This window comes from Rhea pennata, chromosome 16 (assembly GCF_028389875.1).
Source record: "Rhea pennata isolate bPtePen1 chromosome 16, bPtePen1.pri, whole genome shotgun sequence".
Lineage (NCBI taxonomy): Eukaryota > Metazoa > Chordata > Aves > Rheiformes > Rheidae > Rhea > Rhea pennata.
The window spans coordinates 8,230,950-8,244,833 of NC_084678.1; the positions used below are offsets into that span (position 1 = coordinate 8,230,950).

At 39.7% G+C, this 13,884-nt stretch overlaps 1 protein-coding gene across 4 annotated transcripts in view; it reads left to right on the forward strand.

Annotated features, from left to right (window-relative positions):
- Positions 1-13,884, forward strand: part of NCOA3 (nuclear receptor coactivator 3) — a 92,131-nt gene that overhangs the window by 22,415 nt on the left and 55,832 nt on the right. For 2 of the 4 annotated variants that reach the window (XM_062588883.1, XM_062588886.1), the window contains exon 1: positions 2,203-2,316. The exons of the other annotated variants lie outside the window; for them this stretch is intronic. The gene's annotated coding sequence lies outside the window, so the exon portion shown is untranslated. Of the gene's footprint in view, positions 1-2,202; positions 2,317-13,884 lie in introns of those variants that run through there. 4 annotated transcript variants of the gene reach the window in all.

Genomic DNA, 13,884 nt, shown 5'->3' on the forward strand with positions numbered 1-13,884 from the left:
TCTTTAGGGCTGGGTTTGTGTGCTGCTCTCATTTGGGGCAGGTGTGTGACCTGAATGGGTAGAATGGTCTCTGTACCTGCAATTCTTTTTTTTGCCTCAGAAATTTGCAGTATCTCTTAAAGCAGTGGCCCTGACACCTTTTGGTTTTATGCAAGATTTTTGTTTCTGACCCTTTTAAGAGCAAAGAACCCTCCCAACCTTTTGTCATGACAATCTCTCCAGCTGTCGCTCTTGACTAACCTTTTCTCCCCTCTTCCTCTATGTGGGGTTCCCCTGTTAGACCAATATGCCATCTATGCCCTCTGCTGCTAATGTGAACAGTGGTTTTGATTTTTGAGCTTTGACACATATGGTAAACTGGGTAAGAGGTACCACCTGTGTAATGGAATTACCTACTCATCCAGCTTTCCCCTAATCTCCCCCCCTTACTGTTGCACGGTAGATGAGAGCAACAGGGCTTACTCTCAAGTAAGTCTGGAGATATGATGCTTTCAAGTTGCTGTTCATTGAGCTCTGATATAAGTCTTTCAGGGAGACATTTACTAGTTAATGGGGTTTTGATGGTGTCTAGTAGTAGTTGATGGCACAGAAGAAGCTGTATGTTGAGTGCTATTAGCAGTCCTGTTAGAGTGTGACAAAATAACATAGTAAAGGACCTCTCCTCTAAGGCTGAAGGTAACAAAACCCTCTATGTTTTTAAAGACTTTTAGTGTGGCATTGTTTTCTTTGCAGTAGTATTAGGAAGTAAAGAGTCAGTTTTCATGGTTATTCCAAATACAAATGTCTCACTGCTTTGACCTCATCTCATTTTCAGAGAAGTACAGGGCATCAGGGTGGCAGCATGATCACAGCTGCACTGAGCAAATTGAGATTCTATGCTTTTTTCCTTTTTTTTTTTTTTTTTTTTTTTTTTTTTTTTTTTTTTTCCAGATCTAATCTGCTTCTGTGTTGGGGCAGGATTGGTCAGATGCTAGTCAATCAGCAACCAAACTGTGTCTAAAGAGGCAATGCTAGCTCTGACTTGAGGGGTGGCTCTGGAAGGTGCTCTGGGCTTCTGTTCTGTGACTCTGCAGAATTACTTCATACTCCCTTCTTGAAGTGGCTCTAAGGGTGGCTTTATTGCCTGACCTACCACAGGCTCTGGATCCAGCTGTAAAGGTGGCTTTAGAAACAACTTGAGGAGTAGTTTGGTGGCTGGCTCTGGAAGTTGGCTCTAAAGCCACCTGTGCATGTAGCTCAAGATGCATCTAGATCCAGCTCATGGCTTGCCTGCATGTCTAAACTTAGCTAGCTAGATCTAGAGTAAAAGGCAAGGAGCCTTGAGAAGACAGGCTGAGAAAGTTGGTGTTAGCACTCTGATAGCATCGAAAGTTTACAACAATTTTATTTACAAAATCTTTGCTGCCTTCAGCCCATCTTCCTTTCTTATTTCCTCAAGAGCTCTCTGTGTAATAGCTTAATCTCTACAGCTTGCAGGTGTAGCCTCAAACTTAACTTGAGACATATTGTAACCTTGAATCATGAGGAGAATCATTAACTGTTGCAGTGGTGGTATGCTCTGGTCTGTGATCTTTATGCTTAGTGATGTATGTGTTGGAGAAAACAATAGATTCCTGTCCATTTTTTTTCCACTGAATAAAAATAAATCTTAATTATAGATTATTTTGTGAAAACGACAAACCAGGGTTTAGTAGCGTTAAATGTCGTGGATTATTCGCAAGGAAACAGTACAAAATTGAAAATGTCGTATCATTATGCATTCATGTTATGCCTTCCTCTTATATAATGAGTAATTCTGGTCTATGCCATATCAAAAAAGAGTATAGTGGACTTAAAGGTGCAGAGAAAGGTAACAAAGATCAAAGTTGTGAAACAATTTCTGTATGAGAGGAGAAAATAAACCAATGCACATCTGCCATCTTTTTTGGCTTCAGAGGACTGGACAGATCTATGAGTGTCACGGAAAATCAACAGGAAGAAAGCGTTTTACTCTTCAGTCACTTTATTTCCCTCCTGTTCTTTATCAGATGGCAAAGTTAAAAATAAACTAGTACTTTTTCAGGGTGTAGAGCTCAACTACAAACCTTACTGCCATAGGATATTGTAGATGCTACTAATTTTCATGCACTCTAAAAGTATTTTTATAGTTCTATACAAGAGAAATCCAGCTACTAGGACACACTGTCCTTCTGAACTAGGAAACGACTGAGTTGTAGCCTGTGAAGTTTAAGAGTATGCTGCAAGAGAACCATGCACGTACCTTGTTCTTCCTAGGCAATCCCACTGGCTTTCGTTGGAGAGAGAATACTGGGCTAGGTAAGTCTTGTTTGACTTAATTGTCCAGGACTACTTTGATTTATAAGATAGGATCCAGAGAAAACTTTTTTTTTTTTTTTTTTTTTTCTTCCCAGCAGGGGTTGGGTGAAGGGAAGAAATAGTTATCTTTTATTTTACTAAGAAATTTTAATTTTCTTATATTGTGTATTATTATTATATATAGTCTGCTCAATTCTACCTCTCTAAATTTGAGGAAATCTGTGATATGACCTGACTTCAGTATGTATGATAATATCTAATGCTAATAGGATTTTGGAGATACTTGGACCTTTAAAGGATGTTACTTTTAAAAGTTGTGGAATGGAATGATAGCATTTTTCTATGTATATATTTGCCTCTAGTTCTTAATCCTTGTTTTCCTATTCCTGAAGTAACTAATGATGTAAATGCTTTGCTTGGAACTATCTTTTTGAAACAGTAGTACTGTAACAGAATTTCTTAATTAAAGCTGTTTAGGGCCCAGAATGAATATGATGCTAATAATCAGTGTTTAGTACTGATTTTTGCCATAACTCGGCGGGGGGGGGGGGGGGAGAAACGAAAATATAAATTAGCCTTCAGTATTCAGATAGATTAACATGTCAAGCTATACACTTATTGCTGGAGTGTGAAACCAGTCGCTTGTCTGGACCTCCTTTTCAGCAGGATTATGGCCTCAGAAAAGAAAGCACATCCTCTTCAGTGTAGTCTCTGATAGTAAGATCAGCCTCTTTGCTCTGCAGTTTAGCAAGGTAAAATTAAAGTGGGGCTGGCTTGCTCAGAAAAAGGGAAGGTTAAAGCAAAGGGAAATAATGCAAAGCTTTGAAGAATGATCTCTCCTAAGCGCAGAAAGGATTAAGTATTTTGTTTCACGTAGGTCTGCTAGTTTAAATGTTAAATGTTTCTAAGCAGTGATTTGCAGACAGATGCCACACTGAGGTAAATAATATGTCATGGAGAGAAATAATAAATAACTTTTGCTCTTGACTGGATAGAGGCACATGACTAAGCATGCTAGTCGTAGATCTACTTGCAATGAAAAAACTAAATTATAGTTCGTATAGTCTGAAAAACAAAATTGATTATATCAGACTTAAGTTCTATATGCTCTCTGCTTTTCTTGTATTTCCCCATGGAATGCTGTGTGTATCCAGTTATTTTATGTGTGCTGTTTTTCACAGGTGTAGTTTGTGTGAAAGTTTAAAAGAGTAAGCTTCTCCCTAGTGGGAACCCGAGTATAGCTAAGGTTTTGTAGCCTTCTGCATATTTGACATACTATTTGGTACACTAAAAGACCATACGGTGAACTACAGAAAGAAGATATTAAAGCTATCTTGTACCTAGAGACAGTATTAGCAACTTTTCTACTACATTTAGTTTTGACAGAGCCCAAGAATATAAGAGTCTGACAGCAGTGCACCTAAACATCATTTCTCTTAGTTTTGAAGAATTTCGTGTAGGAATGATGTACTATAATACATGATTACTTATCTGGGCATATATTATGATCTTTACTGACAAGAAAACACATGGAATCAACTGCATTGTATAGGTGGTATATTCCTGTTATATGGCATAAGTGCAAGATGACTGCTAATTGATTAGTTACCATGTTTGATATGCTTACTAGCTGCTAATATACACCTCTTGGGAACAGAGGTATGGCTGGATACTGGCTTTAAAGCTCAGCATCAAGTTAGACTTTGAATTAAACTGCAAAATTACCTGAAAGCCCGTCAAAAGAGAACACGATTTGTTTAAATTACAGTGGATGCATATTGGGTGTCTTTTTAGCAGACAACTGTTGAAACAGTGGTTCCCCAGCTCAGGATATTGTTGAATGTAAGATACAACTCAGTTGGTCTATTTGTATGGAAACTAAAGAGACAGTGAATTAAAAAAAAATAAAATAAAAAATCAAGAGCTCCATCCTGGCATTTCCTTCAGTGCAGTTTATAAAAATACATAAAATTGCTTCCTAATGTTGTGAAACTACACAACTATTTAGCCATTTATCTACAAACAAGGAAGCAACTGGATCTGGAACAAAACATTACAAATGTGTTTGGCACTTTGAAGGGGAAGGATGTGATCCATTCTTCCGTTTTTGGCAGTCAGTGGCCTCTTGTGCTAACTTCCAGTACGGCTGCACATCTTCCTAAAATTATTTGGAATTTCTATGCTAATAATGGTATCTTCATTTTGGAGAATTCTTCAGATAAACAGTGTTTCAGAAGTGCTCTTTGTATAAAAACGTTCATGAGCAAAGCTTTTTTTAATGGGTAAGTAGCTATTATAAATATGCCTGCTGTAGGAATCTTAGGGAGCTTAGTGTCAGACTTGTGAAGTTTTTTTTTTTTTTTTTTTAATGAAAATGAAGTTTTTTCTTTAATGGAACATTATGAAAACTAGAAGCATAATTTTTTTATGCAATGGAAGTTTGTGGTAAACAGTAGAAAAGCTTGGACAAAACTACCAACATGTGAGCTTCATTCAATAACATGCTGCTTTTTCTCTTAAATAAGTTCTTGCTGGTAAGCATTTGTATTGAGGTAAAGAATATATACTTTATGTCCAGTAAAGATGGGAGTATGGAGTATTAATGGATGTATGCAAAATGTAAAGAAGAAAAAGTCCAGATTAATAAAACATACCCTGTTTAAATTGTTAACAAAAACAATGTGATGTAATCTTAAAAGTAAGATGGAGTAGTGTTATTTACAAGGTACGCTATTATCTTAAACTCATTGACTAATGGTGGCAATTTATCATTAGGCTACAGTACATAATTCTTCGGCACTGCGCTTATTCTAATGTTGCTCTCAAAATCACAGGAAATGATCCTAGCATCAGTCCAAACCCTGCTAACAAAATCAGAGCAGGTTGCTTAAAGCTTTGTTCTGTCAGGTTTGAAAGCCTCTTAGGATGGAGATTGCACAGACTATCTGGAACCAGTTCCAGTGCTCAGCCACTCTTTGAAAATTTAAATTCCTCTTGTTGCTGGTTGCGAACGCTGCCTCTTGCCCTTTTGTTGTAGGCCTCTGCGGAGAGGCTGTGGCTCCCTGCCCTATAACATACCCCCTTTCTATGCAGTTTTCCACAGTTTGTATAGCATTGTACAAAGACACCACCCTTTGTTTCTTTTCTTTTTCCTATTTCAGCTTAGTTTTCAAAGAATTGATCCCTGAAATCTAAGATTTCACTGCAACAATGGCGTTCAAAACAACGTTACAGCTTTGAGTTTTGCTCAGTAACTTTTAGCGGATGCTCTGTGTAATAACTGGGTAAATGAAGGATGGGAATATTTGAAATATAACAAGATAACCTGAGTGTAGTGTGGAGGGATGAATAATTATTCTCATTTGAGAATGATCCTGTTTTGACATTATTTTGCAGTCTAATTGAAAGTAGGCTGGTAAACTGTAGTAATTCTAAAAATGTGATATAGTAAAACATATGAAAACAAGAAGAGGAAGAGAGAAAGGGTTGTTTGTTTTTCAGCTGATGAAATTCAAATTTGGAATATTAAGTGTTAGTGTTCGACTAAACAAAGGCCTCTACCATAAGTGTACTGTACCCGTGTACACTGAAATTTAATCACAGGGATATTTTGATTACAGCATTGAGCTAGGAACATTTCCATATTTCAAGGTCAAATCTTGTTTTAGAAATAGCGTGTTTTGCATTAAGTAGCTCTACTTTCCATTCTTTACAATGGAACAAATATGTGAGCACTGATAGCGTGCATGGGAAACTTAACTATTTTCGTTTCGTTTCTTCAGTAACTTCCTTTGCTTTTATTCTGTGATCTTGTGCTCACTCTTCAAGTTTCAGAGTTTAGTTATGGGCCAAAAAGTGAGATAACTTTGTTAACATGCCTTTTATTGTTAGGTTGGAGGATAGCAAGATCTAATTTCAAAAGCAAGGGGAATATTTCTTTTAAGCTATTTTAGTAACCTGACGAAGAGAAATACCACGGAGGATTCTTGAAAGCACTCTAATGCATCAGGCATCTAACAACCATTGAGGTCAATTTGTCTGACTCTGCATATGTAATAGGAAAACTTCTACTAGATAGCTGCAGGGGGGACCCTGCCTTTTCTCCACAGCACCGAAGACTTTTTCAAAATATGAATCTAGGTTTTTTTTTCCTTTTCAGCTGTGGATTTGCTAACAACAGTTCAGTATTTTCTTTAAGCAAACTGAGAATTTCACATTTTAAAATAGTAATGTATCCAAAATTTTGACTAAAATGAGATGCTTTACAGTGTTGAATAGTGTTATTTACTGACATTAATTGTGTAATTTAGATCTTGTGCAAACATGTGAATAAGTGTCTATGTATTGCATCTGCTGACTAGCAAAATGTGCCTAAGGGAAGTCAACATGATTTATAGATTATATTTCCTTCCAGCTTGTGTGCCCCTCCAACCCTTATTGGTTGGTGTAAATATTTCCAACCATTAAATCCATGATTTAAATGCCAGTTTAAAAATGTGCTCCGAATGAATATCCTTTATCAGAAGTTGGGAGCTGTCATAATTAGGGCTGGGTTTTTTTTCTTTTTTTTTTTTTTTAATCAGTCTTGTTTACTTCTTATTTAGTGTTGTTGAGTGTCACTGCACTGCCCCCCATGTACCCAGGCTGGGCAAAGGTGAAGTTAGGGTCTGTTATTAGACAAATGCCTATGGCTGTGTAGGAAAGAAAGCAAGGTTACTTTGCTGAGATAGTATTGCACCTTGGAGCTGACACAACAGTCGCAGCTCAATCTGTGGTGGGCTTTTCCGCCACTGATGGGTGGCAGCCCCTCGCAGCACCTACTAGGCAGTGACACAGCAGCGCGTGCTGCACTGCATGTGCATGGGGACTAAAGGAAGAAGCATTAGTTAGGATTGTCAATTCTATTTTAAGTTTTTTGAATGACCTCCCACCCTTAATATTTGGAAATGCAGCTTTGTAGGGTTTTTAAAAGCACGTGGAAAAACGTACAATTTGCTGTAACGGGATTTGTGCTCTGTTTGCCAGCAAGGTCATCGTCCAGGCTCCAGAGCGCAGATTGCTGATGCCCCTGCGGCTGCGGGGCCCGGCCAGCCCTCTCCCTCTCCGGGGTCCTAGCCCCTAGAGGAGCAGCAGAGCTGCCCCCCAGGCTGCTGTTCGTACTGCAGTCTCGGACTGGGGGGGTGGCGGTGGGGGCGACCTCTGCTAATCTCTTGATCCTGCTGCAGCCTCCTGTTTTGTGGATGCTGTGGGTGGGTGGGGCTGTGTAACCTAGAAAAATGTCCCTGTTTACTAGCTGCTGTGCTGCCAGGCACTTTAACTGCTTCAGAGCTGGCAGGTTATAGACAGGCTGCACTTGGTCTTTATAATGCTGTGATAAAACATGTTCTGTCCTGTCAGCACAGAGGAGCTGCGCAGGGACAAAGCTTACTCAGTTAGATAAAATACTTGAGGGCTTTGGCAAGTGGTTTAAAGCAAAACTGAGCATGTGCAAAAGATTTTAAAGGCACTTAGCATCTGTGCAGATCTCTTCATTGGGGCAGCGGGAGAAAGTTTGGCTTATTCTAGGATTTGAGCATTTTCTCTTCTAAAGCTTTTAAGTTCTCAGATTGCATAAAAGGTTATACTTTGTTCAACAGAATTCTCCACTCTGTTTTTAAATGCGGCTGAACCAATTTTGTTCAAGTTTTCCGCCAAAAGTAATCCTGAGAGGGGTGTGTGAGACAATCGTTAAGGAATGAGAATGGGCTTCCATGATGGAAAATGTTAGGCATCCGTAACCACAGATGTAGCTGTGCCCACATAGGTAATGATATGCTTTAGTGTATTTTTCTATTTCAGGCAAAGATGCCCACCCTAAACGAAGCATATTCTTTTTCTAATAAACAAGTTCATAAAAAAATAACTCTTTCAGCAGGTCCTCCTGATTTCAAGCTGGCATGAAACTTTAGTTGCCACTCATGTTAGGTATATCAAGACTGTTTGAAGGATGATGTATATTAAAGTGCATGTGTGTGTTCATAAATAAAGACACTGGGGTCGCTTTGCTAGACAAACAGATGCCCTTGGGAAAATGCCTGTTGGCATGGGGTTTAAAACATTTCTCAGCAATCCCTCTCCCCCCCGCCCCCGTTTGGTATTGCAAGTTGAAGAGTTTCCTTTGTACATACAGAAAGCAAAATAAATGCTCTGTTGTTTGGTATATATCTTATTTTCATCACCTGTAAGCTTTAATTGTGTTGGGGAATGGAAGAAACTACATCTGTTTCGCCTCATGCATTGTGCGAATGTGGCATGTTCTTAAAATAACTTTTTAAAATATCTTAGCTGTATTCACCTGTGTTTTAAAACTGGTTTTGTAAACAACATGTATAGCCTTCAGAAACTGGAAAAACACATGCTGTAGATGGACTTCTGGAAAAAAAAAAGCTAGCATGTTTTCCTCAAATGTTTTTCCTAAGTGGCTTCAGAATAAGACACAGCAAAGATTGGGTGGAGCCTCAGAGTCTCAGTAGGATTGAGACATACTGTTAATTCAAGGGCAGTCTCTTACTAGGTTCATGAGCTGCATAATAAAACATACATACTTAAAAAAAAAAAAAAAAAGATTTTCAAGAGAATTGCATGAAGTTTAGTAAAGGGCCCTCAGAATTTTCATTTTCTAGACATGCCAGTGCATCACTGTAAATCGTTTTTGCTTGAAAATGTGATTATACAGACTTAGATTTCAGTTAATAGATTACTTATTATGCGGTGATCTAGTAAACACTTTAAATATTACACAAGTTCTGTAATTAGTATATTTTTGGAGACTTGGTGTTAGAAATTCCTAGTGTCGTCTTCCCATCCCCCAGCTTTTGAGCTCAGAGGAGTCTGGTTGCAGCTGCAGTGGTAGGCATCTTTCAGGAAGTGACCTTGGCTTGTATTAATCAAATTCAGAACACACAGAAAAGCTTCTTGGTAACATGCTGACTTGATGTAAAATTTTATAGCATCCATTTTCTTTTAAAATGAGGCCATCTTATAAAATGGGGATATATTTATGATATCTTGCCACTTAACAGATTTTTTTTCTAGAATGATACGGTGTTTAGAGAAGGTAAAATAACAAAAATGGTCTGCTGTTGTTATTGAGAGGATAATATCCTTTAAGATATATATATATATATCTATCTTACGTGTGTGTGTATACACACACACACACACACACACACACACACACACACACAAAAAAGATTAAGTCTTAAGTTACTCTTGACAAAACTATTTAACCTAGCTAGGCTATGGAAATAGTGTCATTTTCTAACTTTTTAAATTGGTATTTTACCTTTTTAAAACAGAATAAAGAAGCTTGGGTAATGAGGCATGATCTTAATCAGCTACAATCTTTATGCCACTCCTAGCTTGGCACGTTTTAGTCACTTACCTCATGGCAGCAGTGTTAAGCTATTCTCCTATTTGAATAGATTAACAAAAGAATATACCTGTGCAAGAAATCGCTGTTGTTTGACCTTGTCTACCAGCTGGATAATGTTTTTTATTATTATTATTTTTTATTGGCTGCTCTTAAACTGAGTGGTTGACTATTCCTGAAGCAGTTTGGGGGAGTACTTGCATGATTTCCTTCACCTTGTCCAAAACTCTTCTGTGAATTGGGTTATGAAAGTGGAAGGTTGTTGACAGTATCTTCAGCTAGTATAGCTGTTTGTAAGAGTGTCTGTTTATAACTAGCCTTCCTCAGGACCTATGCAGAGGGCTGGGACCAGAGTATCTTTCATCACTAGAAGGTGCTGTGAAAGCCTTTAAGGCTTTGGGGAAGAAAATTTACCAATTTTCAAACTGCATCTTTCTGCAGAATTAGTAATACCTGACACCTGACGAATACTTTGTTCCCCTGTAGGTTAAGTTGTGTGTATTATCTTAAAAAATCTAACATCTGGTTGGTTTGGGGGTATGGAAAATTGAGTTCTACCTTAACTGGTACCTTCAGCATAAGCCTTTTCTGCATTTTGGTGGCATATTTACTCATTTTTGTTTCCTCACCCCTGTGTTCAGACTCTGTCAGTTTTTCTGCCTGTGTTAGAAATCTGTGTGTTAACATATATGTTCTTAAATGCTTTCTGACTTGACTGCTACAAGCTGCCTGTTTGGATGGAATGCTTAATTCCATGGTGTCTATCCTGCAAATGTATACAATAACTTTTCTACTCAGGATGATAATGTTAAAGCTGCTAATCGTTCACTTTTAGGTTTCTACAAAACTCTACCCCTTTCTGCTGAATTGAATATGCTCTTAGATTCCTTTGCCTACTGCACTAGTTTTCATTTTTTTATACGCTTCTCAATGCTGCCTTGTATTCTTCTATTTGTTATTGCATTAAACAGAACTCTTCATCCACATCTTCCCTTAGATAACTTTTAGTCCTCTTCCATAGTTTGCAAGGTCCATGAAGGGTGATTAAATCTGTTGCTATGCATGCGGAAGTGTAAAGTTAAAACCCATTTTCCAAGATCAAGTGGAAGCCAAAACATAATCATAATTGTCATTTCCCTGTTACTCAGTACTTATTGCCTTCAACATTTTCATCAACCATCCAGAGAATAAAGCTAGTCCCAGCCCTGATTTTGGGGGACCCCATAGCAGACTGGCTCACTGAGTTAGTAATTCCTGTGAGGATACTACCTTGCCAAAGCAATGATAGCTGGACTCTGTAAAGTCATAATTTTTTATGTTATGGTAACTTTAAACTAGAAGTACTCCTTACAAGACAGAACCCAGAACCACTGATACAGAATGCAGCCACATAGAGGAATCCAAATCTTCCACATTCTTTCTTCTAGCTCTGCAGTTCTGAAATTAGTGGAGTTGTTATTTTTTTGGCACACCAAAATAAGGAAGACAGGATCTGTAACAAATGTCTGCTCAGTTTTCAGACCATTTAGATACTTACTCAGAAGGTGAGAATTTATATACTTAATGGCATGACTGCTGCCGGAAAGCAGTTTCTATTCATGCTTAGTCAAACTTGAGCTTAGAGCCCTAACAGACACTAAGAACCCGGGCAGCAGAGTTCAGTATTGATACACAAGTATTAGTCTATTATCTGCACTTTCATGCAGATGCCAGGTTGCCACTTAACAATATTCTCTTCACTGCCAGGAGTTCCTTAAAATGTGGTAACGTAGCCACTGAGTAGCTACTCAAATAACTTCCTGCTGCCAAGGATCTTGACCTAATGGTCCTGTGCTGCTCAGAGTTTTCCTATATGCTGTGAGCTTCCTGAGTCTAGGTAGATGATTTATTTTAGGTTGCAAAATAGGTGATTTGAACTTTACTTTCACTGTGGAATGTTGTAAGCTCTTCTATTTTTGCTGGGCCCTTACCTGAAACTTATTTCTAAATTTCCCTCTAAGCCATCTAAGAACTCCCCATTGCAGTTTCTCAGCTGTGGAGGGCATGCATGCACCCTTTGAAAGCTCCCTCATGATTCTGGTCATGATTTTCAGAATCATCATATCACTGTATTTCAGTAGCCTTGTGTTTTAATGGGCAAGCTACCTTTTTAGAAGATACCTAAATGGCTACAGTGCTCCTCCAATATTGCCAATCGTCAGGTACCAGGGCACACTTAATCTGAGCAGGAGCCATCTCCTCTGGAATGCACATTGTGTCAGTATTACATATTTTGTAAGCCTGGGACAGGCTTTGGGATTTGACATTATGTGGCAGTTTTAGGGAGCAGTGGAATCCATCAGTCAAGTGCACCTGAAGCTCATCATTCCTGTCCCTTCCCTGGGACTGTCTGCTAGCTGCCACCCTGGGTAGGAGGGTTTATACTGTCACAGTATGCGACAATATCGTGTGTAGGCAGCTGGGTATTTGAGTAATGTCCAATGTAGGGTAGGTGCTACTTGTTTTCCTGTTGCAAGATTGTGAAGACCTGAAGATTTTCATGAGCAAGAGCCACTGATTCAATGTCCATCCTTCTCAGGGTAGATGTAGGGTATCTTTATGTAGTCTTTTTTTTTTTTTTTTTTTTTTTTTTAATCGGAGTCTTGAACCATCAGCGTATTACTGATGCTATGGCGGCTCTGAAGAGTGTCGGAAGCAGCACTCTTCGGGCTGCCCAGTCCTTATGCCAGGGCAATACAGATTCCTTTCTGGACAAGAAGGGAAGTAAATCACTTTAGATCTTGACTGCCTGTTAGGAATCCTTTCCGACAATTCTGTTCGGGTACTCTCCCTCCGCCCCTTTGTCAAGGTCAGTCTTTCCTGTTTGCCAAGACAAAATCTCCCTGCTGTCACTTGGAGTTCCCCATTTCAGAGCCGCTTTGATACTTGCCCTGTATCTGCCCTGCTCCTGCGCCGCCTGACCTGGTTTGCAACTCGCACGGGGGCAGGGAACCCCCTTCTGCAGCGCGCTCGGACACGCGACTCCTTGGACGCTCCCCCTCCGCGCCGAAGGGAGCGCCCGGGCGGCGGGGCGCGGCGAGGCGCGGAGCGGAGCGGCCGCCGCGCCGGGCGCCGCTCGCCGCCGGGCCGCAAGGAGTTAAGGGCCGCGCTGCGCCCGCGGTTGTCTGCAGCCTCGGCGCTCCCATTGGTTGCGGAAAGGTGAAATTGAAACCACGGTAAACTTTTGACCCTGTAGCAGTTCTTGTGGAACGCCTTCCCCTTGCCAAGAGCGGAGGGTTTTTTTTTCCCCCCTTTCCTGTATTTATTCGCTGTGATCGTGCCGTGCTGCATGCAGCCTCTCCGGGGCGGGGGGTGGGGGGGGAGGTAGAAAGGAACAAGCACAAGCAAGTAGTTTGCATGTTCGACTAACGGTAAAGCTGGAAAAGATCTTATAGTGCCAGCTGCCTTTCAAAACTGCTCAGTAAACAAGCAGGAATCCGTTTTTCAACTTCCAAGATGGTTTCCGTGTGGTTTAAAAAAAAGCCCAAATTGATGCTGACTATCGCGGCTAATTAGAGCCTAGAGAAGGGAGGATGAGTCATCAGGCGCGCTGGCATGCTGGCTGCAGTGAGCTCTGCCTCTTAATACAGGAACTTGATATTTTTTTATAATTTTAAGATTGAAATGGCGTCTTACTGAAATCTTGGGTAGAAATGTTCTATTATTACTTAGTTCACAAGTTGATGTGTTAAATACGCTTTTGCTTCTCGGACTTTTCTTTTTTGTACTGTTTTCTATTCTTGTTTATCTTCCTTAAATAAAGGAATGTATTTATGCAGTCCAGGAAACGAGTAGCACCAGCCCAACTTAATCCATAACTTGCAAAATGGAGAAGGCTTATGGTAGCCATGTAACTGTACGATTTTTTATTTAGGTAGGGCGACTGCAACAAATTCTGGAGCCCATTCCGGTGCCTGTCAGTTCCATACTACACAGATTCTGGCCCTGAAAAATTGCAAGTATCTGTGGTCGAGCACATTCTCCTTCCCTCTGTAGCTTTGCCAAACCAGACGAATTAAAGCAGCATTACATTTTCAATGAAGTATGAATATAAGGTTTAGTTAATTCATGTTCCTCGCTTCTTAAACGTGTCTGTCTTTCTCGATGACAAAAGAATA